The sequence below is a fragment of the Helianthus annuus genome, chromosome 16 (genome assembly GCF_002127325.2).
Source record: "Helianthus annuus cultivar XRQ/B chromosome 16, HanXRQr2.0-SUNRISE, whole genome shotgun sequence".
Classification (NCBI taxonomy): domain Eukaryota; kingdom Viridiplantae; phylum Streptophyta; class Magnoliopsida; order Asterales; family Asteraceae; genus Helianthus; species Helianthus annuus.
In genome coordinates, this window is record NC_035448.2 from 181,824,505 (window position 1) to 181,850,619 (window position 26,115).

At 37.7% G+C, this 26,115-nt stretch overlaps 1 long non-coding RNA gene and 1 pseudogene across 1 annotated transcript; one reads left to right on the forward strand and one right to left on the reverse strand.

Moving 5' to 3' along the window:
* Positions 1 to 603: 603 nt before the first annotated feature.
* LOC110918456 lies at positions 604 to 1,551 on the reverse strand. Its single transcript, XR_002581336.2, has 4 exons — positions 1,336 to 1,551; positions 940 to 1,044; positions 766 to 859; positions 604 to 668 (listed from the first exon to the last, which is right to left on the reverse strand). It is a non-coding gene; the product is annotated as an uncharacterized LOC110918456 (long non-coding RNA).
* Positions 1,552 to 19,243: 17,692 nt separating this feature from the next.
* On the forward strand, positions 19,244 to 19,994 carry LOC110920126 (annotated as a pseudogene).
* The last annotated feature ends 6,121 nt before the right edge of the window (positions 19,995 to 26,115 follow it).

Here is a 26,115-nt window from a genome sequence, read left to right on the forward strand (position 1 = left end):
CCATGTTTCATGTTATACTCAGCAACTCACCACGTATACGCAGTGCTAAGGCCTAAGCACAGCGTATAGGTATAATATTTTTTTAAAAAAATCAGTTTTTAACTGTAGTTAATTCTCAAATTATTTACCCCGTAACTGCTAGCTCTCTTTATAACAAATAGCTTTTGAAATCAAATCTAATACCCCTAATAGCTAGCTCTCTTTACAATATAGTAACCTCAGTCAATCCCTAACCCCAAAAAAAGATTCAAAAAGATTCAGAACACAAATATATAACAGAATCATCTCCAACTGAAAAACCAAAACTTTAAAAGATACCTTTGATGTCCCACTTCTATCATAATTTATAGAATACTTATCCAGATCACCAACCTCCAAATAAAGCTCCTGCACGGATTCCATTATGTTTATTCATGTAAGAATAACCAAAAAAACTTCTATGATTTTCAACTTTCAAGACATTAACAGCTGCTAAAAACCAGTTCAAGCACTATGAAGTGTCAAATTAAAGGCCAAACCAGGTTCCAAAGGCAGAGTAGCTTTATAACTTATCAGCCATTTTAAACACTTACACATAAAAAAAAGTACACTATTATCCTTACGTTATCCAGGTTCTGTATTTGTTTCGTTGCTCCATCTGGGCCCTCACCACTGGACTTATCATATGTCTGCATATCAAGATGCGACAATTTAACAGATTAATGAATGAGATACATATGATATTATCATTACAGAAAAACTGTAATTTCATGAATATGATGTTACCTTAAGCTGATTTGTAGTTAATCCCACGTAATGGTGCTCCAACAGGAAAACAAAATCAAGTTCTGCGGTGATTTGTAGTTCCTAGATCTTCATCCTGTAATAACACAAATCATCACTTTACATATCTGAAAAATACGAAGAAACCCTAGATCTACAAAAATACAAGATACATACAGGGGTGATATGAGTTCTACAAACATATAGGATACCGGATCTACTTGTTCTTTACTCCCAAAAACGAAAAGAGGGTCACTGAAACCGGATCTGGTGATATGAGTTCTACAAAAACGAATTGAGTTAAAAAAACGAAAAGAGAGAAAGGGGTAAGAACATAAAAAAATTATGTTATCATGTTAAACTCTTCCTGCATAAAAAAATTATGGTATGGAATCAATGAAAAACTAACAAAAACCCTAAATTTATGTTAAGCTCTTCCTGCATAATAAAATCAACCAAAAAGTAACAGAAACCCTAACTGAAAATTATGTTATCATGTTAGCAATCAAACTGTAACAGAAACCCTAAACCGAATCGAAACCAAATTAACATAATATGTAAATTAGGTAATACCTCGTTATCAAGAGTGCAATCCATACCAACAGAAGTTCGAATATCCCACTCCTCATTGCTGTGATCTTCCGGTTTAGATAGTTGCGACTTCCGGTTCTCATCATCATCTTCTTCGTTGTCATGAAGCTCTTGAATATCAGACTCTAGGTCTCGATTGGAAGCGTGGGGTTCTGAAACAAGGCCTTGAAGAAAGGGGGAATATGGTTTAGGGTTGTGGAGACGGTGAATGAGTTCATTGTGACAACCGGTAATTAACGCCTCTTAATTTCGCCATTAACAAACGTTTAATGCGATAATAAATAGCGTTTAAGGCACAAATTAACTTAACTAGGCTTTTGAGATGACTAGGAACGCCCATCTAACTTTACAGTGCGCCTATGAGGATCTACGGGGAATCTGCTGAGTGTTAAACGATAACGAACTGATGCCGTACAAAATACTGCCAACGCCGACAAATACGAATTTATACGTATAATTTAAACCTATGGATTTTGTTTTGCGAAAAAAATTATGCTTTTAAACAACCCAAACCGCAAACGCGACCGAAAAACGCGGAAACAGTAACGCACCGACAATCAACGACGAAACGGAAGCACCAGACTCAAATTTCGTCTCGATATTAATATATTTTGATATATTTAGCTTCGCTTTCGAATTTTAATGTTCGCAGTTGAGAAACGGATTTAAAAACGACAAACTACGTTGCTTACGCGATTTTAACGCGACGACGATCATACGCGTCAAATATCGATATCCAATGTAAATTTTTAGGCGTTTCATCTCTTATATTATATTTTATGATGTTTTACGATAATCGAGTTCAAAAACGGGCTTTGGATTTTTATTGGGCCGCTCAAAACACGTTAACGGGCCCTGGGCCCAACCCACTTCTTAACCTAAGTATATAAGGCCCCTTATATCTCATTTCTTCACTTCTGTGGAACCCTAGACACTCATCTGCGCACACAATTCCAGCCGACACCACATCCACACTCCCACTCCCTCTGATTCGATCCGGCAGTCGGAGCATCTCCGACCGGTCGTCGCTCGTGTCTCCGGCAAGCGAGCCACACCCCCCACACGCACCCACGACACCACCTAACTCCATCATTTCTTTCTTTTTCTGCTGAGATTGTCCAACCACCACAACAGAACCACATCTTTACCCCCTACCTACATGTGAAGCAGATCAGATTCGAAGAGAAACTCGAGAGAGAGAGAACTGAGAAAATGAAGAAAGAACGACGAACGGCGAAAATCGCCGTTTTCCGGCGACGGTCCGCCGTTAGCGGCGGCGGTGGCGGTGATGACTGATGATGATGGGGGGCGATGATGGTGACGTGCCGACGACGGCGGATGGAGTGACGACAGCCGCGATTCAGCGGTGGCGGCCGCACTTCAGCGGCAGGCCACAGTTCCCCGTGGTGGTTCAGTTCAGTCCGAGTTCGGGTGATTCGGGTCAGATATGTTCAACACCGGGTAAGATGTTCGCAGATTGTTTTATGTTCGTCTTAGTGAAATCCATTTCAATCGGGTTTTAGATCTGATATTCTGTTTTCGTTAGAAGTTGTGGATAGTTCGTGTTCACAGTGGCTCGAATCAGTCAACGGGTTAATGACAGTCAACAGATTCGGTTCAGGTTCGGATTTCACACGGTTCGGGTTTCAGTTTTGGTCAACCACAGTCCACATTAGCTCCGGTTCAGTTTCGAGATGTTTGGTGCAAAATAATCACAGTGAACGGTTCGGGTTAAGGGTTGGTTCAACTCGGTTTGACTCGGTCAAACCGAGTCAACTCAGTCAACAGAAGTCAACGAAAGACCCGGTAACAAAGTTAATCGAAGCGAGTTAGTATACGTTAGTTAGATTTTATTAGTTTACGCGAACCGAGCTCGACCCGACTAACTAACGGTTTTTCATTTAGTGATTTGATTTCATATTTTGACGTTTTGATATATTCGACGTAAACTTTATATATAATGTTTGTTGAATTGTTGAGTTTTGACAAAATACGACAACTTTTTATTGTCGGGTTATTCCAAAAACAGAGGAAACTCTGTCCGATTTTCGTTAAAAAAAAAAACCCGAAATACAAACACATTTATCTCATAAAAACGATACTTACCGGAAATTAGAGTATTTCTTTAAAGAAATATAAGTTGTATTATTATTTATTTTGACGACGAGTTACGGTTAACCAAACGAAGTATCATGTTCAATAAAAACGAGTTATAAGGAAACAAAAATCTATACTTGTATAAATAAATACAGTTATTTATATATATTCCAAATTTCGATAAATCGCATAACTTCGAATACTCATCTAAAGTAAATATAATGTTTATACTTATTCTGAACGTAGGGAATTCCAAACTTTTATTTTTTTTATATATAACGGTTTATACTTATTTTAAAATGTCGACTTTAAGCTTTCTTACGAACTAAATATAGTTTTTACGTTTATTTCAAACGTTTAATATTCGGAAATATTATGAAGTAAATATAATTATTTATATTACTTTCAATTATTTAGAGTCTGAATATTATTATAAAACGACTACAAATGTTTGAATTTATTTCAAACATCAAGCTTTCGATATACAAATACATATGTATATATGTTCATTTATTTCCTTCTTACGACTACTACGACGACACGTACCACTATTCACCTACGCTTTCTATTCGCGACGATTAACCCGACTTAGCAAATATATTTATAACTATATATATTATTTCCTAAATCACTCGGAAACCAAGTCGTTCCCAAGACTTAGTTTTTATCCCGATTATAAACGGGATCAAATAACCACAGATTGGTTATTCTAAATCAAAACAATAACACCTTTATAGAATCGTTTAGTTAACGATTCGGTAGAGCTCGGACACGTAGTTTAGCTATGTTTAAACTAGAAACTGACAAGTTATTCCCTGTTAGGAATACTATAGATGCACGCTAGCGAGTTCACATTATTGGAATGACATCACGGAATCACGTTAAGCTAGCTTTGCACAGGAATGTCAAGGTGAGTTCATAACCCCCATTTTTTTTTACTGTTTTACATTTTTATAAATGTTTTCGGGGGTGGAAAGACATGCTAGTTTTTGCAAAAGAAAACACTATTTCGATTAACGAAAACACATATTTATATACCATGTTGCAAATGATTTTCAACGAACTTGAATGGTTTACGAACGATTTATACTAAACATACCGGTTTTACAAAACATGCATGATTTTCATGACTAGTGACGAGAATGTCCTAGTTACAACAACGGGACTGGGTTGGCCTGCGTACGAAAAACGAGACAACTCAGTGAGACCATGTCCCCCTTTTCTTTCAACGTTTCGGTTAACAACTTTCAGGGGGAAATACATGTCAAACTTAGGTATGATTAAGTTATGGAATGAACTCTTAGATCATGTGAGCATAGGCTGTAACTGAGGTGCCATTAATCCTTTTGAGGACCAAGGAACAAAGGTTAGATCTAATGGGTACGGGCGAGCCCCACTCACGGTCCATGGGTGACCACTTAGAGTGCTGTTGTGTCCAGCGTCGAGAGTTCGACACTTAAATTGCCTACGTGGGTTGAGTACCTCCTATGTCGTCGCATATATTAATGTCCTCGTGAAACATTAATGATCAACATGTTCATAGACGCTTTACATACCAACATACAACACTATAACGTTCATATGTTTTTAATATTCATTTGACGCAAACCCATACTACATGGATTTACAAACTTGGGTAACGTTTTCAACTTATGTACAAGTAAGAGGACGTGTTGGTCCTGCTTATAAAGATTTTTTTTTGGACACGGTCCATTCTCTCTCGTGCAATGCACAAAGATTTTCGTGGGCCAGACTCACCATTTTCATATGATATATCGAGAAAAATGATTCTATTATGTTTTCTCCACAACTTTTAAACCGGTTATCAAAAAGATTTATTTTAAATCTTTTTAAAACAAACTATGAACTCGCTCAACTTTATGTTGACTTTTTCGCATGTTCTTTCTCAGGTTGCATTTTTCAAAACTACGGAACGGTTGGAATAGGAGAACCCACGGGATTTCGAGTACTTAGCGGCGTTCAATTTCTAGAAGTCTTAGCTTATTTGCTTCCGCTGTGCAATGAAGATACCGGTCCAGTCACGCCAGCTCTGATATTTCGGGGTGTGACAGATTGGTATCAGAGCTATAGGTTTCAGCGAATTAGGTTTCTGTAGAGATACCTAGGCTCTAACCTCACTTTCCTCTGGGGAATTAGATTATTAAGACTCGAACACATACAGAACGCCTAGGACTCGAATATGGGTTCCAACCGTTGCCGAAAACAATGAGTCAACAATTTTGGTTTTAAACATACAGAAGTGTTGTGCTGATACACGGTACACGAAACCATTACACACAAAAATTAAAACTTTGAGAGTTTTGGATAACACACACTTAGGATCTTTGGAGAAACTTATGTTGAAACTCATTAAAGGTCCTCGCTTAGAAACCGTGACTAACAACTCGGGCAAACGCCATTATATTATATTGTCTATGCTATTTTAATTACCCGAGCAGGTAACCTACGTGGAACGAAACGCTATTGCGCAACTATACGTGAAACTTAAACTAAACGTCAGCGGACGTCGGAGTACATCACACATGACTTTCGAGGCAAGGCCTTGGGGAAACCACAAATGGTCACGACAACAATGATGCTAATCCCGTCAGCGGGAGAAACAACAACAAAAATGCGGTACTTTGCCACGTGATCCTGCAAATGACACGAGTCACGCTAAGGTACGTTAAAACAAGATTTCACAACAGTCGATACCTAGTCTGAAGAGACTTACAATGGTTGGCGCTGCAAAAGAAGTCACATGTCTTCGCATTCCCCCTACTTCATTCATGGCGATTATACTACGTACAGCATTATATGGTAATGTCAACTAACATACGGTTATCACGCGAAATTCCAGGTAAAGTCCATAAATCTCTTTTGTTGAAATTCTGACTTTTGCATACAGTGAGTAGATTTTCGTATTTCTACTCCCCCTAATGATCATTGCATCACGGAAATTTTCTTTCATGATAGCGAATACTCATTTTTTTGTTTCTTCACAAGTTCGTATGTTACACATGCATTGTTTGTTGCGCATGTGGTTTCACTCCAAATTGTTATTTTATCAAAGCTCAAATATTGTTTCGCTATACTTGATCTTTGCATTGTGATCTAGATGACCCGCCTTATTGCAAGGTGTTGACCCTTTGATATCGAGTCAACAAACTCTCATTTCTGTTGAGTTACGTTACATGATTTGTTCATTGTAATCATGTCGAAGTTCTCTTGTCAACACATGCATTCATTGTTGGAATGTGACTAAACCAAGTTCAATTGTTTGAACTTGCTCATAGTATATATTCGATTCAAGATTCCATATGATGGATTGAGGCCATCATATTCGAAATATTCCCAACAAGCACTTCATTTGCTTTGAACCATAACATGCTTGTTTGGTCTTCGACTTCATTGAATCGTTTCTTTGATTACGATCACCTTGTGGTGGCGTTTTTCACAAGTTTGCAGCTTGCGCTAATCTCATTACTCACCTCATGTACGGATTTAATTATTTATTTATTTATTGATATTAAATCTGCTTTGCTGGTTTATCAAGTTGAATCAGTCTTAATACAATCGTGTATTAAGATGATGGTACACAAATTCATGTCATATTTCGGTGTACCTCTTAACGATTCTTTCAGTATCGATCGAACATCTTGTGATATTCATTGCTTTCATTCTTCAATCGGAAAACGTTATTCCTCTGTTTCATTTTCAATTGAAAATCCTATGAGATTTTTTTGAAACAAATCTTCAGATTCACTTCGTTGAACTTCGCTTCTGATTCAAAACACGGTGAACTTGTTCTGTCACCACTATAATTGAATTATTTCAATCACTACGACACCTTGTGGCATCGGTATAAACTTGTAGCTTGTGCTAATCACGATCAATCGTTTCATGCGAAACTACATATGCTTTTTGTTGACAAATCGTTTAATTAACCTTAATGCAACTATGTATTAAGACAATGATAAACCTCTTTCGGTTGTATTACATTTCGGTGTATCCTTGCAACTCAATATTGTCAACACGATTTTATTCATTTAATGGTTCGATAGTTGACAAATCATTTTTATGACTCTATTTATTTGAGCTTGTTAAATTCAATTTTCAATCATACAACAACCAAAGCCAGTTCCTGTTGGTATTGTTTCAAAAATTGAATTGCATATTGTGAACGTTCATTTGGAATTCTATTGGTCGAAATTCCTCTTTTGTTGGACCTCATAAACTTGGTCGCATTGGTGATAATATCACTACGCTTCGTTCACTTGACCTCGATTTCTAGAACAAACTCAGTTGAACCGTTGGGTTCTTATTGATGAAAAATGTCCTTACATTCACGTAATCTGAATAAGTCTTGATTCGATTACACGGTCATTCACTTTGGTATTATTCGGACTTACCTAGGAACGACACAACTCTGAGAAGATAACATAGTTTAAATTTCGAGGACGAAATTTCTGCAACAGGGGGAGAATGTGACAACCGGTAATTAACGCCTCTTAATTTCGCCATTAACAAACGTTTAATGCGATAATAAATAGCGTTTAAGGCACAAATTAACTTAACTAGGCTTTTGAGATGACTAGGAACGCCCATCTAACTTTACAGTGCGCCTATGAGGATCTACGGGGAATCTGCTGAGCGTTAAACGATAACGAACTGATGCCGTACAAAATACTGCCAACGCCGACAAATACGAATTTATACGTATAATTTAAACCTATGGATTTTGTTTTGCGAAAAAAATTATGCTTTTAAACAACCCAAACCGCAAACGCGAACGAAAAACGCGGAAACAGTAACGCACCGACAATCAACGACGAAACGGAAGCACCAGACTCAAATTTCGTCTCGATATTAATATATTTTGATATATTTAGCTTCGCTTTCGAATTTTAATGTTCGCAGTTGAGAAACGGATTTAAAAACGACAAACTACGTTGCTTACGCGATTTTAACGCGACGACGATCATACGCGTCAAATATCGATATCCGATGTAAATTTTTAGGCGTTTCATCTCTTATATTATATTTTATGATGTTTTACGATAATCGAGTTCAAAAACGGGCTTTGGATTTTTATTGGGCCGCTCAAAACACGTTAACGGGCCCTGGGCCCAACCCACTTCTTAACCTAAGTATATAAGGCCCCTTATATCTCATTTCTTCACTTCTGTGGAACCCTAGACACTCATCTGCGCACACAATTCCAGCCGACACCACATCCACACTCCCACTCCCTCTGATTCGATCCGGCAGTCGAAGCATCTCCGACCGGTCGTCGCTCGTGTCTCCGGCAAGCGAGCCACACCCCCCACACGCACCCACGACACCACCTAACTCCATCATTTCTTTCTTTCTCTGCTGAGATTGTCCAACCACCACAACAGAACCACATCTTTACCCCCTACCTACATGTGAAGCAGATCAGATTCGAAGAGAAACTCGAGAGAGAGAGAACTGAGAAAATGAAGAAAGAACGACGAACGGAGAAGATCGCCGTTTTCCGGCGACGGTCCGCCGTTAGCGGCGGCGGTGGCGGTGATGACTGATGATGATGGGGGGCGATGATGGTGACGTGCCGACGACGGCGGATGGAGTGACGACAGCCGCGATTCAGCGGTGGCGGCCGCACTTCAGCGGCAGGCCACAGTTCCCCGTGGTGGTTCAGTTCAGTCCGAGTTCGGGTGATTCGGGTCAGATATGTTCAACACCGGGTAAGATGTTCGCAGATTGTTTTATGTTCGTCTTAGTGAAATCCATTTCAATCGGGTTTTAGATCTGATATTCTGTTTTCGTTAGAAGTTGTGGATAGTTCGTGTTCACAGTGGCTCGAATCAGTCAACGGGTTAATGACAGTCAACAGATTCGGTTCAGGTTCGGATTTCACACGGTTCGGGTTTCAGTTTTGGTCAACCACAGTCCACATTAGCTCCGGTTCAGTTTCGAGATGTTTGGTGCAAAATAATCACAGTGAACGGTTCGGGTTAAGGGTTGGTTCAACTCGGTTTGACTCGGTCAAACCGAGTCAACTCAGTCAACAGAAGTCAACGAAAGACCCGGTAACAAAGTTAATCGAAGCGAGTTAGTATACGTTAGTTAGATTTTATTAGTTTACGCGAACCGAGCTCGACCCGACTAACTAACGGTTTTTCATTTAGTGATTTGATTTCATATTTTGACGTTTTGATATATTCGACGTAAACTTTATATATAATGTTTGTTGAATTGTTGAGTTTTGACAAAATACGACAACTTTTTATTGTCGGGTTATTCCAAAAACAGAGGAAACTCTGTCCGATTTTCGTTAAAAAAAAAAAACCCGAAATACAAACACATTTATCTCATAAAAACGATACTTACCGGAAATTAGAGTATTTCTTTAAAGAAATATAAGGTGTATTATTATTTATTTTGACGACGAGTTACGGTTAACCAAACGAAGTATCATGTTCAATAAAAACGAGTTATAAGGAAACAAAAATCTATACTTGTATAAATAAATACAGTTATTTATATATATTCCAAATTTCGATAAATCGCATAACTTCGAATACTCATCTAAAGTAAATATAATGTTTATACTTATTTTGAACGTAGGGAATTCCAAACTTTTATTTTTTTTTATATATAACGGTTTATACTTATTTTAAAATGTCGACTTTAAGCTTTCTTACGAACTAAATATAGTTTTTACGTTTATTTCAAACGTTTAATATTCGGAAATATTATGAAGTAAATATAATTATTTATATTACTTTCAATTATTTAGAGTCTGAATATTATTATAAAACGACTACAAATGTTTGAATTTATTTCAAACATCAAGCTTTCGATATACAAATACATATGTATATATGTTCATTTATTTCCTTCTTACGACTACTACGACGACACGTACCACTATTCACCTACGCTTTCTATTCGCGACGATTAACCCGACTTAGCAAATATATTTATAACTATATATATTATTTCCTAAATCACTCGGAAACCAAGTCGTTCCCAAGACTTAGTTTTTATCCCGATTATAAACGGGATCAAATAACCACAGATTGGTTATTCTAAATCAAAACAATAACACCTTTATAGAATCGTTTAGTTAACGATTCGGTAGAGCTCGGACACGTAGTTTAGCTATGTTTAAACTAGAAACTGACAAGTTATTCCCTGTTAGGAATACTATAGATGCACGCTAGCGAGTTCACATTATTGGAATGACATCACGGAATCACGTTAAGCTAGCTTTGCACAGGAATGTCAAGGTGAGTTCATAACCCCCATTTTTTTTTACTGTTTTACATTTTTATAAATGTTTTCGGGGGTGGAAAGACATGCTAGTTTTTGCAAAAGAAAACACTATTTCGATTAACGAAAACACATATTTATATACCATGTTGCAAATGATTTTCAACGAACTTGAATGGTTTACGAACGATTTATACTAAACATACCGGTTTTACAAAACATGCATGATTTTCATGACTAGTGACGAGAATGTCCTAGTTACAACAACGGGACTGGGTTGGCCTGCGTACGAAAAACGAGACAACTCAGTGAGACCATGTCCCCCTTTTCTTTCAACGTTTCGGTTAACAACTTTCAGGGGGAAATACATGTCAAACTTAGGTATGATTAAGTTATGGAATGAACTCTTAGATCATGTGAGCATAGGCTGTAACTGAGGTGCCATTAATCCTTTTGAGGACCAAGGAACAAAGGTTAGATCTAATGGGTACGGGCGAGCCCCACTCACGGTCCATGGGTGACCACTTAGAGTGCTGTTGTGTCCAGCGTCGAGAGTTCGACACTTAAATTGCCTACGTGGGTTGAGTACCTCCTATGTCGTCGCATATATTAATGTCCTCGCGAAACATTAATGATCAACATGTTCATAGACGCTTTACATACCAACATACAACACTATAACGTTCATATGTTTTTAATATTCATTTGACGCAAACCCATACTACATGGATTTACAAACTTGGGTAACGTTTTCAACTTATGTACAAGTAAGAGGACGTGTTGGTCCTGCTTATAAAGATTTTTTTTTTGGACACGGTCCATTCTCTCTCGTGCAATGCACAAAGATTTTCGTGGGCTAGACTCACCATTTTCATATGATATATCGAGAAAAATGATTCTATTATGTTTTCTCCACAACTTTTAAACCGGTTATCAAAAAGATTTATTTTAAATCTTTTTAAAACAAACTATGAACTCGCTCAACTTTATGTTGACTTTTTCGCATGTTCTTTCTCAAGTTGCATTTTTCAAAACTACGGAACGGTTGGAATAGGAGAACCCACGGGATTTCGAGTACTTAGCGGCGTTCAATTTCTAGAAGTCTTAGCTTATTTGCTTCCGTTGTGCAATGAAGATACCGGTCCAGTCACGCCAGCTCTGATATTTCGGGGTGTGACATTCATCGGTGTCTTTTTGGAGATGGTTGTGAGGTTTGTGTTTTAGGGTTTCTCTAGGAAGAAGAAACAATAGGAACAGATCTTCTGGCGAATAATAAAAGTTTCTTGGGATGGGGATGAGTGAAGGGATTCAAAATTTGAATCCAGATCTGGCCGCCCAAAGTTTGTTTTGCCGCCCAGCTTTAGATTTTCAACACTTTGTGCTTAAATGATTGTACAATGGGCTTCAAATGGTTGTACAATGGCAAATGACCATTCTTGCCCTTCCTATATGCTTATTAAAGTAGTATATATATATATATATATATATATATATATATATATATATATATATATATATAGGGAAGGGCTAAGTGGAAAACCCCATCTTTTTTAGAAAACTATGAAAACCCAATATCAACCATTGATTATGTTTCATCTAAGTAGATCAATGGTTCTCCTATTTTTAGGTAAATATTAGTTTTTAAATAATTCTTATATTACTTTCTAGTACAACTAAAGGGCAAATTGGGTAATGAAAAAGGTACTTTTTGTGCTTTTGAACATTGAAAGTGACTTTCCAGAACCATCAAATCACCAACTCTTTCTCTTTCTCTTTCCTCCCCCACCCCACAAACGTGAAGAAGAACAAGAAGAAGATGATCTCATTTCAAAATTCAAATATCCAAGATCTGAAAGTGATCTCAACAAACACTAATCCCAGATCTTTTAGAGAGAGAATGATGGCAGGACAAAAGTTTTAGAGAGATGAATTTTTTGTTTTAGAGAGAGAAACAACAATCTTCATCATCTTCATCTATAACACCAAGAACACACATACAAGTGTGTGAGAGAGAAGAAGTTTGAAGTATGTTGTTTTAGAGAGAGAACGATGACAAGATGAATGTTTTTAGAGAGAGAAAGTTGATGTTTTAGATAGAGAAATAACAATCTTTATCACAAAGACACACGCACGAGTGTGTGTGTGAGAAGAAGGTTTGAAGATCTTCTTCGTGTTCATCGGACGGGTCTAGATCCGGAAAGTGTTCTTGAATAAATCAAAAAACTTTAGGATGACATTTTGAACGAGTTTTTTTTATTGGTTTGGTTGCTTGTTAGGGGCTTTCGATCTTAACAGTAACTGTTTTTTTGTTGGTTTGGGTTGCTTGTTTGGGTTTTTGATCTGAACAGTAAGTGTTTTTTTTTTTTTTGGGTTGCTTGATTCACAGACTCAGACCCATAACATGTGTTAAGCCCCCTGTTAGAATGTTATATAACGTGTGTTGATTTACAGAAACAGATCCATAAAAGATATTCAATTGACAAGCTGGATGGATGTAGGTGACGTTAATGCGGGGACATTGAATAAGTCACATCCTTTGGGAAAGAAATGTTCGTTCATTTATAACATGTGTTAGTGGTTCATGCTGTAACAGAACACCATGATGTAACCTGACATGTGTTCATGTATAACATGTGTTAAGCCCATGTTAGAATGATATATAACGTGTGTTAACCTTTTGTTAATTAAAAAAACAAGTAATATCTATTTTATTTTTGTTGATGTTTAAAATATCTGATAATGTGGATACTGAGCGTAAAATTTGTAAAAGTAATAAATGTACAAGTTAGTATGTAACGTGTAATATGAAACGAGCCATTTATGGTAACACATGTACCGGTAATTTTGGAATATATAATATGAAACGCGTCATTTGTTTTGCACATTTTGGAATGTATAACATGTGTTAAGCCTCTGTTAGAATCTTTTTGTAACATGACATGTATTCATGTATAAGCTAGTGGTTTACAAAACACCATGATGTGTATATACTGATCTAACATGTGTTACAATTTGTCTGTTTGGAACATGTAATTTCTTAACATCTGACAAGGGTGAAAACAGTCGACGGGGGCGATGAGTTTAATGGTGAGCTTAGTTAATATCGTAATCTTGTTGTAACCCCACTTGTATACATATGATAACATGTAAGCATCCATTATAACCCGACTAGTATTCATGTATATGAAAGTGGTTTGCAAAACACCATGATGTGCATATACTGATCGTAGCACGTGTACAAGTTAATATGGAATTATAATCTTGGTTTAACCCAACATGGTGTCATGTATAAGCTAGTGGTTTCCAAAACACCATGATTTATATATACATACTGTAACATGTGTTACACGTCTGACATGTATAACGTGTGTTAAGCCTCTATTATAACGTGTGTTAAGACTTCCAGAATGGATGCATAAACTCCAATAGTAACTTAATAACAACATAGTATACCTGATATAACGTGTGTTAAGCCTCTTTTATAACGTGTGTTAAGACTTCCAGAATGTGTTAAGTCCATACCGTTTTAACATCATGTACTAGACAAAACAATAAGAGTCTCACATTACATATTAATAGTAAACGAAAATGCATAGCACTAAGAAAATGGTGGAGCTTCCTTTGACAGTCTGCCTTAGCTTTTCAGCGGCTACCTTAGTTGCCTTAACTTTTCAGCGGCTACCTTTGATGCCTTAGCTTTTCAGCGGCTACCCTTGCTTTATTATTTGGGTCGGTCTTGAAACGATTTGTAAACATGTGGGTGTGCGTATGCCAGGGAAGTTATAAAAATGTGTTTTCATGTCACACGTAACACGTGTTACGTTGTACATGGGTTTCATGTCATGATCCTTGAGCATCTGATCCACGTTTGACGAAACCAACGGTCTCGAGAATTGGATCTTATTTCCGTTGTATCCATCACCGTCCTAATAACAAAAAGATAAGATAACCGTTAAGTCGTTAACCAGACATAAATATTAACACATTCATAGCCAGAAAATCTTTTTTTCTCAAATAACATCACAAAAACAGTTACTATTCAGATCAAAAGCCCCAAACAAAGCAACCAAACCAACAAAAAACAGTTACTATTTAGATCAAAAGCCTAAACAAGCAACCAAACCAAGCATAACTTTTTAACACAAAAATAAAAACCTGCAAATTACATAAACATTTACCCCTTTTAAGAACCATTTTAACAAAAAAAAAAATCATGTTTCATCTCTAAAACAGACATTACACAAAAACCTATTAACAACCAGGTTTTATGAATAATTTTTCGATATTTTAAGTGTAAAAAATGGAGCCAGACGTTTAATATCATCTTATAAAGTCCATACCTATATCATTTTTAAATTCAATATTTTATTGGTTCAATATTTAACTGTAAATAATAGAACTGTAAATGATAATCATCTTTCAAAAGTTCATACCTACATGCTCAAGTTATCAACTAACATAAACTCCACAAAATCAGAAAAATCCATACGAAATATCCAGAATCAAACATATATGAAAACATATGTTGCATAAAGCTAAAAGAGTGTAAAAAACTCACAAATATCAAGATCTGAAACAACATATACAAATCATATTTTATATAAACTAAAAAAGTGTAAAAAACTCACAAATATCCAGATCTATAACAACATTATGAAACATGTGGACAAACGAGATCTAAACGGGAATGGAACAAGATCTGGAAGGGGTTTTCACGTGGATCTGACTTCATATATTAACATCTTCATCATAAAACCACGTTCTTCATCAGGGATTAATCGATCTGACATCTTGTGTTGATTCTCGTGGAATAAGTAGTGGGAGTGACGCTCCATGGTTCTTTAATGGTGGACCTCGTACATGAAGATATTAAGAAGATGCAGGACATTAATGGAGATCTTATTTAAAAAGGTAAAGGAAAGAGAAATGGAGTTAGAAAGGTATTGGGAAGATAAGTGTGTAATAAATGTTGTCAAGTCATAGAAGACAAAAGGTGAAGAGATCTTTTGACTTTGGAAGGATAATGTTAATTTACCATTATGCCCTCAAAAGCAAAAAAAAAAAATATGAAGATGGCTGGGACACGTGGCCAATTGTAGGCCTTGTGATGGGTTTCCCAAGTTTTCTAAAAATATAGAGTTTTCTATGGAGCATTACCCTATATATATATATATATATATATATATATATATATATATATATATATATATATATATGAATATGAAAATGTGGCTTATCTATTAATCATGTACCGGCATATGATTTTCGGTCCTCGACTGTATTAACAGACATGTAAAACTGGTAATAAGAGATATAGTTTGTCCATGTTATTTGAAAATGATATACCACATGATATCAAATAAGTTTTGATTTTTTTTTTCAAAAAGAGTTGGTTAATTGTATTTACCAGTAAAATCTGAAGTATTTTCAAAAGACTAAGCACATCTTAATTGCAAATATGGAATAGGTTGGAGCGGGCTTGGTCTTAGATATTGGAATTTGCAACTCCACGAAAAAAACCCTATTAGTCTCAAGTGGCTTTTATTTTCGATCCACTTGTGTATATTTTCACGTACAACTTGTATAAATTTTTATTTATTAAATTCAAGGTTTTACGTTTATTACTTTACTTTTATTTCATCTTCCGCTGTCTATTGTGATAACTGATATAAATTGTCACGCATAAACCCAAGTCTGGGCCCACTAGGAAATGAGGGTGTGACAACGGGTTTGCCATAGTTTTGTGAATGTGAAAGATGGAAAAGGTTTTGTCAATGTGAATATAAAATGGAGAGAATTTTGTAGTTTGGTTATGTGGTATGGATGATTTTAAATAGAGAATGGAATAAATTTGAGTTGGATATATATATAAGTGACCAAACGGTCAAAACAAATGCCAACGGTTAAAAATTCCTCAATTAACGCGAATGTCAAGCAGGTTTGGGAGTTGGCCCCTTCAAGCCAACTCGTATGGGTGACGGTGGTGTGATGACCCGGGTTGCAACCCGTGGAAGGGTACCCGTAAGGTGCCCGACCTCCCTGATGTTGAGTGAAGAGGTATGGTCCTAAATCCTGCACCGACTATACGAGTTAGCCTCAGGTCGCGCGCGAGAACATACCCAAATTAAACCAAATTGATAACTTTCCCGACCTCGCACCGACTAAACAGATCTGTTCGAAGTCGCGCGCGAGGTCAGGGCCAAGACAAAATTCAGTTTTGACACTTATCTCCTATGGAAAAAGACTTGTATTCCTTGACCTCGCGCCAATTGCTGAAATTATACCTGGAGTCGTGCAAATATAAGAACCGTAGGTAAACATCGGACAAGTACAACGGTACAGATGGCAGAGCACTGGGCCAATAAGCTTCCAAAAGGCTATACCTGATCGTGCCTCACGATGGACAATCGTACAAGAGACAAAAAGGTACACAAGGGCGTATACGTGACACCAATCAGAGTGTGCCGACCACTGCTCCATGATCTCCACTTAGCTGCTGATGACTGTCCAGAAAACAAGGACAATCGTCAGGACACGTGGATCCATTCAGCGTGCGCCAGATACCCTCTTGCCAAGAATCACTAACGGTCGTAGCAGAGGGGACAAAGTAGATATTCCTTGTTATCGTCTGTAGGCCCAAGGCCCATCAGCCCATCTCATTCACAAACCACCTCGACTATTAGGGGCGAAGTATAGAAGGGGCCGGGGGGCGCCCGACCCCCCCCCCCCCCCCCCCGAACTTTTCGCTCATTAGTGTTATATATGTAGTTTTCGTATAGAAATTTTTTGGTATATACGTTTTCGACCCCCCCGGTTCTATAGAAATTTTTGGGTATATATGTTTTCGATCCACCCGTCATTCAGGTCAAGCTTCGCCATTGTCGGCTATAAATAGAGAACTTCACCTCCAGGTTTAAGGATCGCTCTCCTAATCTCTCACTTTATACACACACTATTATCCTCAAAACCGATACTTATTCTCACGCCGGAGGGTGGTTACAAGGAGAACCCCCCTATTCTCCTCCTAGTAACGAGCTTACGGTGTGTTGATTGTTTTGCAGGATCTCCATAGCTGTTTAGGCGAGACGAAAGAAAATTAACCTTTATTTGTCAAGGCACAAACCACAAACTAATCACCAGATTAGTTTGGTGTTTCTTCATTGAGTTTTCACCATTATTAAGGGATCCATTTTCTATGTTGATATTGACAAATGATAGATGTTTCAACCGGTAATTTTAATGTCCTATGACAAAATATTCTACGTTTAACTTATATATACTAAAGATGGGTTTTTATTATTCAAAAGAGTTAAATGCCCAGATAGTCCCTGTGGTTTGCCCCCTTTTCACCTTTAGTCCCCAACTTTCTAAAATTACAGCTATAGTCCCTAACTTTTGAAATTTCATTCTCGGATAGTCCTTAGGCCTAACATCAGTTAGTTTTATCAGTTAAGAGGATGTATCCTTACTATAAAACAAAATAACTTAACCTATTTAATAGATTTATTTATTTGTGGGACCCATTCCTTTATAAAAAATAAAGGGGAATTTACGAAAAAATGGCCAAGAATCATGTTGATTTACCAAATTGGCCACCTCATGCGTCGGAGGAGCGGCGCATCACGCGCAGGATGCGTCCTCCAAGCACGGGATGCGTCTTTTGAGCGAAAACCAATAAACAATGGACACGTGGCCACGAGATGCGTCCTTCAAGCATGGGACGCGTCCTTCTAGCACGGGATGCGTCTTTGGAGCAAAACCCAATAAAAATGGACATGTGGCCACAGGATGCATCCTTGGAGCAAGGCATCATGCACGGGATGCGTCGGGCAAGTTTCCGGTGATGTTTTCCAGCGAGTTGCAGGTTTCTGCCAAGTTTTCTGGCGAGTTTTCCTGAATATTATTTTCCGGCAAGTTTTCACTAATACACGTCCATTATCACTCCTGAATATTATTTTACTATACACGTCCATTATCACTCCTGATACATGTGTATCAGTTTTCCACACAATAATATTCCGGCAAGTCCCTCAAGTATTATATTATCCTCAAGACCATGATCTCCCATGATTACTATTATAAAAATGATCATGGTCTTGATAAGGTCAGAAGTCGGTATCCCCAACACTTTCTTCACAAGATCCGAAACAGCTACATCTCCCATGATTACTATTTTAGAATATTAGAATTAGAAAAAGATCGATAGTGATGCAATAAGTTAAAGCTTGAAAACCAAAGCTAAAGTGAAGAAAAAGTGAAGACAATTCAACAACTGTAGTCCATATAATTGTCCATCCTTGAATTGTGGGTACGCATGCCTTTATAAAAAGCTGCAGACGCAAGAAAAGGCAGCAAGCCTCAAATATTGAAATGCCACTTGTCCATTTTCTATTGGGTTTCAGAGACACTCTGCAAAGACGCATCAAGTACTTGAGGCGTCTGTATATGGATCCTTCAGGTGGATATTTTCGTAATTGGTGTGGGTCAATGGCTATTTTCGTAATTTCCCCAAAAACAAAATAACAACCCCAACCCACCCCCACCCCCACCCACCCCGTGGAATGAAGAAGATAAAGCCATTGTTGCATCTGTTCTGGGGTCAAAAGCATCTGATTACTTGATCTCTACATCAGTTTCTAACCAAAGTTTATCAACTTTAGTAACTAACGACGAGAATCTACAACAAAAACTTTCAGATCTTGTAGATAACCCAATATACGGCAAATTCAGTTGGAACTTTGCTATCTTTTGGCAAACTTTAAAGTCCAAAACAGGGGATTTGGTTCTTGGTTGGGGAGATGGATCTTTTAAAGAACTGAAAGAAGACGAAGAATTCGAAATCACTCGAAATCTTAGCTTACGGTTGAATGATCAACACCAACAAATGATTAAAAAAAAGAGTTCTTCAGAAAATCCACATTTTGTTTGGTGGATTGGATGAGGATAATTATGCTTTTGGATTAGATAGCGTGACCGATACCGAAATGTTCTCGTCCGGACGCCATTTTTGGATGTCCAAAAACTTGAATTTGACAACTGATTATTGTTTCCGGTCTCATTTGGCTAATTCCACAGGGATTCGGACCTTTGTTATGGGCCCGGTTGACGGTGGTGTGGTTGTGGTTGTGGTTAAGGTTGGCCTAACATCCGGCGCCACCATGGTCTCTTTTCTCGCCGCCACCGTGGTCGCTTCAACTAGATCTTCATCATGTTTTGCAGGTGGAATGAGAAGATATGGATGTCACACCCTGACCGATGGCGGAAACATCGGGGCGTGGCACTAGGCGAACTAGGTTGCTCAAGATATCCATAACAACTAAATGTTACTAATATTTTAAGGTCAATTGTCCCATACCAATCAACAAATATTCGACAAGTAATTATTACAAATATTCAGCGCCACCATGCTCGCATCCTAGACGCTTGTTACATACGTTAATATAAGGTCAATACACATAGTGTAAAGGTGAGTACACAAGTTTAACAGCATATAGTATAGCGAAAGCGATTTACGCATAACCAACATGTAATGTCGCAACCCCCGTCCCCTAACAACCCAAGAACGAGCGGTCGCGACCAGTTTCGTGGTATCTGTTGTTTTATCAATTTTGGCAGCGGAAATTATATCAGGACCGTAGTTAGGAAATATTTTATCAGAGTAAATACCACACTTTTATAATATCAAACACATGGGATAAAACCCAAGTTTTAAGTACACACATTTTCATAGGAATAAATCCTATTTTTATTTAATAAAAACATCTATTTATTTTAGGTAACTTTATTGCCACTTTTCCAAGCCTTTAGTGCTATCCAGCTGGCTTCTATTTGGCTTTCATATTTTGTTACCTGAAACGCGTTTAAAAACATTTTGTCAGTGGGAAATACTGGTGAGTGAATCCCAGTTTAATCAAGTTTTAATAAAAACCATTGTACAGTATTGAGGGCGGTCTCCTAATTATATTTGTTTCCAAGTCATATCAATTACCACCCACGGTACTGTCAGACCCGACTTGTGGAAATGTTACTCCTCGCAAGGCAGTAACAAATTTTGTATACAAAACCCCAACATACCGATGATAATTGAATCCTTACAGAGACTCAATAACTGCTTAATATATAATTAATCGTGTGAGGTTTTGTAAAAACAATTTGCAAAAAGGAGATTACTCACATTGTTGTCTTAGGTTTTCAGTAAGGATTTCCTGGGAATAATCTATACATTACACAATGCACACGTGTTAGTATAATAACCCATTTTAACATTAGTAATACCCTCCCCGAGACGGCATTCCAACGACTACGTCGGGCAGAACCACGACAGCCGTTACGGAACCCTAGATCAATCGGGCAGAGTATCTAATACGTATCCAGGGGTTATGATACTTACAACGGAGCAGAACTTCGTTATTTAGGGGGGTATTATGCCCGATTATAGTGCCTACTATAAGAAATTTTTAGAGAGAAAGTCGAATTTTGAACAATCAGACTGAAGGCCCGAGCTCCAGCTTTATAGGGGTTGATTCTAGGTTTGTCGCGCCCCGTGTAGCCCACAGCCAGGGCCTTCGCGGCCCGCGACTAGGTGCGTAGGGCCTAGCTCTGATTCGTCACCCTGTATAGCTTCGCCACGTGGCGGCTTCCGGAGGAGGGCGGGTGGCCAGCCCCGTCGCGGCCCGCGCCGACTAAAGACAGGGGGCGTCGCGGCCCGCGACAACCCAATTATTTTTGTTTTTATTTTATTGTTAATGTTAAATCATATTTTGGGCTCGGTTTTCACATACAGGGTGTATTCAGAGACATATAGGGATATTCTAATATATTTTAGAGAAATGTCGAAAATATATCGAGGGTGTTGGTTTAATTTAGGGTTGTTATATCCTCCCCACCTTGTTTTAGAGCTCGTCCTCGAGGTCTACTGGAACAAGTGTGGATATTTCTTTGCATTTCTGATTCAAGCTCCCATGTGTATTCTGGTCCTCTTTTGGAGTCCCACTTCACTTTGACCAGAACTAATCTCTTATGCTTGAGGTTCTTGACTTTCCTGTCTTCAATTTGTAGAGGCCTCTCTACAAATTTAAGTCGTTCATTTACCTCTATATCTTTAAGAGGTACTACCAGTGATTCGTCAGCGAAGCACTTTTTGAGATTAGATACATGAAATACATCATGTATTCATGCCATTTCCTCTGGCAATTGTAGCTGATAGGCTACAGGTCCTATTCTTCTATTAATCTTAAAAGGTCCAACATACCTGGGACTTAGCTTTCCTCTTTTGATGAATCTTACCACTCCTTTCCAAGGAGAGACTTTTAACAATACTTTATCTCCTACTTGAAATTCCAACGGTTTGCCTCGGTTATCAGCATAGCTCTTCTGTCGATCACGTGCTGCTTTCAGTCGTTCCTTGACTTGAATAATCTTGTCAGTTGTTTCTTGTACTATCTCAGGTCCAGATAGTTTCTTTTCCCCAATTTCTGCCCAACAGACTGGGGTTCGGCACTTTCGTCCATAGAGTGCTTCGAATGGTGTGGCATTGATACTTGTGTGATAACTGTTATTGTAAGAAAATTCTATTAAAGGTAAGTGATCGTCCCAATTACCTCCGAAATCAATTACACAAGCTCTAAGCATACCCTCCATTGTCTGAATTGTCCTTTCGATTTGTCCGTCCGTTTGAGGGTGATAAGCGGTTCTTAGATTCAACTTGGTTCCCATTGCCTTTTGGAAACTTGTCAAAAAATGAGAGGTAAAACGACTATCTCTGTCAGAAACAATTGATAGAGGAATTCCATGTAATGAAACTAGTTCATTTACATATAATTGAGCTAACTGTTCCATGCTGAAAGTTTCCTTCATCGGTAGAAAATGAGCTGATTTAGTTAGCCTATCTACAATCATCCAGATTGTATCATTACCTTTCCTTGTTTTGGGTAATTTGGTAACAAAATCCGTTGTTATCAATTCCCATTTCCATACTAGCATTTCTAACTGTTGCAGCAATCCTGAGGGTTTCTGATGTTCAGCTTTGACTTGTGAACAAGTTAAACACTTAGAAACATAAGCAGCTATATCCTTTTTCATTCCTATCCACCATAAATTCTTTCTTAAATCCTGATACATCTTATCACTTCCAGGATGCATCGTATATTTGGACTTATGGGCTTCTTCTAATATACGATGACGTAGATTTCCTAATTTAGGCATCCACATTCTTTTCTTATGGAATCTCCAAATTCTATCTGTTCCTTGTTCTAATTCCTTAATCATCCCTTTTAATTTTTCAGTATCATCCTTGATTACTGATTCTTGTGCTTTTCTAATTTGATCATTTAAATCTACTTGTAGATTTAATTTAAGAGAACGTACCCTTTTTGGCTTTTCATGATACTTTTGGCTTAAAGCATCAGCCACTACATTTGCCTTACTGGATATTACAATCATAATCACTAAGTATCTCCATCCAACGTCTTTGTCTCATATTTAACTCTTTTTGCCCGAAAACATACCTTAAACTTTTATGATCAGTGAATATGGTAAACTTACTACCATAAAGGTAATGTCTCCAAATCTTAAGGGCAAAAATTATGGCTCCTAATTCCAAATCAAGGGTTGAATAATTCTCTTCATGATTCTTAAGCTGTCTAGATGCGTAAGCTATAACCTTTTGGCGTTGCATCAATACACACCCATAACCTAACTTAGAAGCGTCACAATAGACTACAAAGTCTTCAGTTCCTTCTGGTAATGCTAATATAGGTGCATGGGTTAGTCTTTGCTTAAGAATTCTAAATGCTTCTTCTTGTTTTGGTCCCTATTCATATTTACAGGTTAGCTTAGTTAAGGGAATGGCTATTCTAGAAAAATCTCGAATAAATCTTCTATAATAACCGGCCAATCCTAAGAAACTTCTAACCTCGGTTGGTGATTCAGGGGTTTTCCATTTGGTAATTGCCTCGATCTTAGTTGGATCTACATGAATTCCTTCATGGTTAACTAAGTGTCCAAGAAACTGTACATGTTCTAACCAAAATTCGCACTTTGAAAATTTAGCATAAAGCTTTTCCTTTCTTAATAAACTTAGAAGTGCGTGCAAATGCTTTGCATGATCCACTTTACTTTTAGAGTAAATGAGAATATCATCTATAAAGACAATTATGAATTTATCCAAATATGGCTTACATATTCGGTTCATCATGTCGATAAATGCGGCTGGGGCATTGGTTAAACCAAATGGCATGACAGTAAATTCATAATGGCCGTACCTTGTTCTGAATGCGGTCTTAGGAATGTCCTCTTTCTGTACCTTTAATTGATGATATCTTGATCTTAAATCGATTTTTGAGAAAAATCGAGCTTGTTGAAGTTGATCGAACAGATCATCGATCCTTGGTAATGGGTACCGATTCTTAATCATGACCTTGTTCAATTCACGGTAGTCAATGCACATACGCGTCAATCCGTCCTTCTTTTTAACGAATAAAATCGGTGCTCCCCATAGCGATGAGCTTGGCTATATGAATCCTTTGTCTAACAATTCGTCTAACTGTTTCTTCAGTTCTTGCATTTCTGCGGGTGCCAAACGGTAAGGTGCTTTGGCAATTGGTGTTGTTCCTGGTAGTAGGTGAATTCTGAATTCAACTTCCCTTGGTAGTTCTTCTGGAAAGATATCTGAAAACCGAGACACTACTGGAATGTCTTTTAGTTCTTTTTCTTTAGTGTTAGTGATTATAGAAATCAAATACACTAATGATCCTTTTCTTATATAGCTTGCAGCTTTCATCACAGAGAAGAATTTCGTGGATCTAGATGGTTTATATCCTTTAATTGTAATCTTTTCACCCCTTGGTGAATTTACTTGGATTGACTTTTGATCACATAAAATACTAGTTTTATTGGCTATTAACCAATCCATTCCTAATACAATATCATATCCTACCAGATTCATTGGGTAAAGATTTGCAATAAACTTTTGATTTAAAAATCCTATTCTTACTCTCTGCAAGATTTCAGAAATCCTAACCATTTCTCCATTTGTTGTCTCTACTAGACATTCTTGTGGAAGTTTAGTTAATGATTGATTTAGAAGTTTGCAAAATGAAGTATTAATAGAACTTTGGTTCGCACCAGAGTCAAATAATACTTTAGCAAAAATATCATTAACTAAAAACGTACCGGCTATGACATCTGGAATCATTTTGGCTTCCTCTGCCGTCAGAACAAATGCTCTAGCATTTTTAGTGTTCTTGTTTCCCATGGCTGGAACTAGTTTCGGACAGTTGGGCTTGATGTGACCTTTTTCTCCACAGTTGAAGCACAGTCCATTACTGGATTTCCTCCTACAATCTTCTTCCTTATGTCCTGGCATCTTGCAGAAATTGCAGTGAGTGGAGCATTTTCCTGAATGCTTCTTCTTGCAGGCTTTGCAGTATGGTACAGAGGTAGAACCTACATTCCTACGGTTGGAATTCCCAGAACGGAATTCTTGGGTAAGACTTTGAGCTAGGTTTCTCCTCTGGTCTTCTTCTCTAGTACGGATTAATTCATCTGTCAAGGTATTTGCTAGTTCTACAGCTTCTTCTATGGTTTGAGGTCTAGCTGCCTTGACTACATGCCTAATCTCCCCGATTAATCCCCCAGATGTATCGGGAGATTAATACCGGTTCAGGTGATGCAAGGGTTAGTACTATTCTAGCATATTCAAAGAATGTGGTAGTATAACCCTTACTATCTACCCCGGTCATTCTAAGGTTCAGAAACTTATTCGCTATCTGTTCCTTTTCATTAGGAGGGAAAATTTTCCTTTCTACCATATTTTTAAATTCATCTCATTCCATGTTGTATACCATATCACTTCCAGACTGGAGGATAGTGTTCCACTATTCTAAGGCAGAGTTTTTGAATAGATTAGAAGCAAACATTATCTTATCTTCTTCAGCACACTTGCTTATCTTTAAAACAGCCTCAGTCTTTTATATCCAGCGTAGAGCTGCAACGGGTCCTTCATTGCCCGAGAATTCTATTGGTTTGCAGGACCAGAATTCTTTATAAGAACAACCATAAGGCATGATTCTTCTTCTTTTGGGAATGGGCACTTGAAGTACGGGTCCATTGTTTACGCTGTGTTCTGGTTCAGTTGGTTGCTTACTGCTATGCTTACTTTTATTATCCGCTTCCTTAACAGTTTGAATAATAAATGGTATTGCATCTATGATTCCTTGTGCCATTATGCGTTGGATGGCACTATTATCCACTTGGTTTCCATTGTTATTGTTGTTCGGATTCTCATTATTCAGATTATCGTTATTTGAGTGGTTATCACTCTGGTTTTCATTGTTCAGGTTTTCCTAGTTCACTTCGTTGTCCATCTGAATTTTAAACATTTACCACGCATTAATAATCACAAAA